Source organism: Mus caroli, chromosome 14 (assembly GCF_900094665.2).
Source record: "Mus caroli chromosome 14, CAROLI_EIJ_v1.1, whole genome shotgun sequence".
Classification (NCBI taxonomy): Eukaryota; Metazoa; Chordata; class Mammalia; order Rodentia; family Muridae; genus Mus; species Mus caroli.
In genome coordinates, this window is record NC_034583.1 from 94,059,002 (window position 1) to 94,063,058 (window position 4,057).

General features: G+C 41.3%; 1 long non-coding RNA gene across 1 annotated transcript in view; it reads right to left on the reverse strand.

Annotated features, from left to right (window-relative positions):
* Positions 1 to 2,685, reverse strand: part of LOC110309961 — a 37,553-nt gene extending 34,868 nt beyond the window's left edge. Inside the window, exon 1 of the long non-coding RNA XR_003834821.1 lies at positions 2,507 to 2,685. This is a non-coding gene — a long non-coding RNA (uncharacterized LOC110309961). The remainder of the gene's footprint in view (positions 1 to 2,506) is intronic.
* Between the last annotated feature and the right edge of the window lie 1,372 nt (positions 2,686 to 4,057).

The following is a 4,057-nucleotide window of genomic DNA, read 5'->3' on the forward strand; positions in this document are numbered from 1 at the left end:
AACCCTATAGGTGGAACAACAATATGAACTAACCAGTACCCCCCGGAGCTCATGTCTCTACCTGCATATGTTTCAGAAGATGGACTAGTTGGCCATCAGTGGAAAGAGAGGCCCATTGGTCGTGCAAACTTTATATGTCTCAGTACAGGGAAAAGCCAGGGCCAAGAAGTGGGAATGGCTGGGTAGGGGAGTAGGGGGGGGGATGGGGGACTTTTGGGACAGCACTGGAAATGTAAATGAAGAAAATACCTATTTAACAAAAAGCAAAAAAAAAAAAGTAAAGATTTTACCATAGAAAGGGCATGAAGTGTTTGTAACAGAAATGTTCGGCTATGTAACAGAAATGCCCCTCTTCTAAATCATAGACAGAGGAATGTCTCCATGTCTCCGATGATGAGGAAACCTGGCTGTAAGCTGGCTGAGCCCTGGTGTCATCAGACACATGATCCTGCTTTGGTAGATTGGTAGAGACTAGGTAAAGGACTTAGCCTCATTTACAGTTGCCAAGATTTGTATCAAGCCCAGGTGCCTCCTCTGCTTAGCTGAGATCTTAGGCTATCAGCGTTCACTGCCTGTGGAGCACAGTGTCTGGGAGAGAAGGATTGCCCACTCTGCTCTGCCTGGCATTTGGAAGACAGCATTTCCTCATGTGGTTCCTTCCTGGAGGAAGAACCAAGTTTGGAGAAGAAGACAAATCTTCAGATTCAAGCAGACAACGCTTACAGGGGATAAAAGAAAAGGATGAGTACTGTCTGTCAGGTGTTAGGCAGTAAAGTATTTACAAATGAACACAGGCTGGACTGTAGAAGGATTTCCAGTGGTTAGATAAGAGCCAGCATCCCTCAGGATTTTGTCAAATGAGGTTTTAGACCCTAAGGGAATCCTTACTCCCTTCCTTCTGGCAAGAAGGGATATCTGTCGCCTACCTGTGGCTTCTATCAGCATATTAAAGCCCATGTTGGTTTCCAGGGCCATCCATCCATACTCACAAGTACTTGTACATTTCGAAGCATCCTGGCCCTTCTCACTCCCCCAGCTTCCCTCTTTTCAGATGCCTGTGTCTTCTTAATGTAAAGGCACGGTTTCTCTTCTGAGCCCACTGTCTCTGGCTACCGTGATGTCTGTACTCCTGGGTCTCTTGGGCTCTCTCGGATAGCCCAGGCCATGTCTAGTCTGCTGGTCCACTTTACTTCTCTTGCAATCTGCTCGGAGCCTTCCCAGGTGCTGCTGTATATTTTCTGTCTCTTATTCACAATAAAAAAAATCTTCCCCCTAAAAATGGATCTATCATGTTGGCAATCTCTTTAGTGTACACCCCCCCTTCCATACACACTGTTCTCTGAGGGGTATCTCATGGACGGGAGCTGTGTGTCATCTTAGGGAACTCAATTTGTATTGCTGAGATAACATCTGGAGGCCACTGGCACCAGGGAACTCAGAGATGTAGCTCTATCACTGCCCGCGTGGGTTCACATGGTAAATCCATTTTTCATTTTAAAAAGTATTTGTTTATACTGTATCCATGTTGAAGACACCATTTACATCTAAGGAGAGCCATCTAGACCTTCCTTCAGGATATGTTGACCCAAGGTTTTCTTTTAAAACTCCATAGGCCTACATTAGATTTCATTTCTAGTGCAAAGTAGTTGAAACATTGTTTTTTTTTAAAAAGAAAGTAGACTTGTGAGATATTTCAATTAAAAGTTATACTTTGAAAAAACATATTAGTAAAATTTATCTGGTAATATTTCTATCAAGTTATATTTGAGAAGATAATATTCTTATCTAGTTATATTTGTTAACAGATTTGGTAAGTGTAATTTTCAACAGAGTTTTTGAAAATTCTGAGTACTGGAATATACTTCTTTATAACTTTAGTGATAAATATCTTTATTGTGTATTTGTGCAATAAATAATCCCATTGACAGCTATGGACATAATATGGATCAAATGTCACATTACATTCTAAATCATGCATCTTATCCATGATTTGACCCGCAAAAATAAATTATAAGACTTTGGAAAGTGTTTGGACTAAGATGTCAAAGAGGTTAAGTAGCTCACATGAAAATCAAAGAAAACCATGTTTTTATCTGGATCGTTCGGGTTTTCACACAAAATAGGAAATAAAAAAAGAAAAGAAGAAAAAAAGAAAAGATATAAAGACAAGGAAATCACTCTTAGCTACAGACACTTAGCTTCTCAGCACTTCAGCTCACTCTTGGTGTCGTAACTTATCAATTCAAGTAGCAGGAAAGAGTAGAATTTAGACATAATTCTGATCATTTCTTCTAAGAGGTAGAGAGAGAACAAAACCCATGCCAAAGAGAACCCTCCCTTGAACGGGTGATGGAAGAGTGAAGAAGCATTTAGCATCCAGGATAATGTGCTCAGGTAAGAGACTGGCTGCAGTCAGTGTAGCACTCACAGTGCCCATGCTGTCCTGAAGCAACAGGTAGCAAAGTTCGGGGAGGAGGGGAGCAGAGAAAGAGGTTCAAGGTCCTACCTGGAATCCAGGTGGTTTTAGGTGAAGATAAAGGTGGCATTTTCTGTATTCTCATCCAGAAGTGTAGCGCGTGCCAATGGAAAAGAGCCTGGCTAAAATCAACAATTTTTATTTTGGAAGAAGAAAAAGCAGACATCACTTTAGGGGCATCTTAAACCAGAAACAATTAAATATGCTCTTTCTTGCTTTAATGGATATAATATCCCAATGTTCTTCAAGAAACTCACTGTTCTTCCTTAACAAACCTTGGGGGGCGGTGAGAGGGAGGTAGGGAAGTGATTAATTTAATCTGTAACTTTTTCCATTCCCAGTCTGTTCTCAGCACTTGGTGGGGGGAGCTTTAGAGTTCTTACAGCTCCCCCTACTGGTAGTAAACAGGATGTGCAGCTTTTGTACATAAAGCTTTTTTGGCTTGTTTATTCTGAGAACAACAGCTAAATATAACATCAGCTTGTTATTGCAAAAGCAAGATTCCTCTCGTCGTTTCCGATGTCTGAAAAAGTTCAACGCGTAAATTAAAAACACGAAGGGTCATAGAATCTTCTGGAGAAACTATTTCCCGAAGTCGGGGCAACAATGGATTCTGGATTAGAGCAATCCCACACAGTACAGCTTCAAGAATCTGTTTCTGAGATTCAGCCCCAGAAATGACTGTGGGCTATCGTTTCCATTGCATCGCCTTGTCGCCATGCTCTGTTCAGATTTTATCTGTAACCCTGGGCAGACAGAAGTGAGAGAGATACCAGTCTGTTTAGCTGCTGCAACATTGTGTCAAAACCCCCGCTGTCCTTGCAGTTGGGGGTCTGTCATGTGTCAGGCCTGACTCATTCAAGAGAGCTGTGGTCTACAGCTGCGGGCAGCGCAGCAGATGCGCCTGGGATCACTGCCTGGCTTGTGTCCCTGCATGTCATGCAGAGCTGAGATATTTGTACATTTCCGTTTCTTGACCAATAAAATCTCTTAAAGTCTGTCTTGCCTTCATATTTCCAAGTATGAAGATATACTAGCCATTCCACATTTTTAATGGTAGCTTTAAATATTTTTTTACATCACTGGAGTCTCTTCATATCTGAGTATATTCTCCTTGTTCTCAATGGTGTCTCTTTGCATAATGTGCAGAACACCTCGGGCATTTTTGAGCTAACTGGTTTTGGTGTAGAAGAAAAGCCCAATTGCTATTTCAGGATGTAAAGATCTTTAAAACTGGGAAAGTAACATATCTCCATCAATTCTAACCAAGTCTTTCATATTTTGACAGACAGGGGTGCGAAGGTCTGAAAAATCGGTGTTTAATCGATGTTTCCTTGTGCCAAGATTATTCTTGTTTGTTGGACCACGCTGTCCATTCATGCCACTTTCCTTTCTCTTCGCTTCACTTGTTACTCACTCCAAGAAACATGTGTTCAAAGTCAAGCTGATTACCTTTAAAATGCATTGCTAATTATTAAAACTCAAGGCACATTTGATATGAATTTCAGCTAGACAGTGGCTTCCATGACCAGGATTCTGTTGGTTTTCTCTGGGGTTTGCAATTGTCTTTCTTTCTTTTTT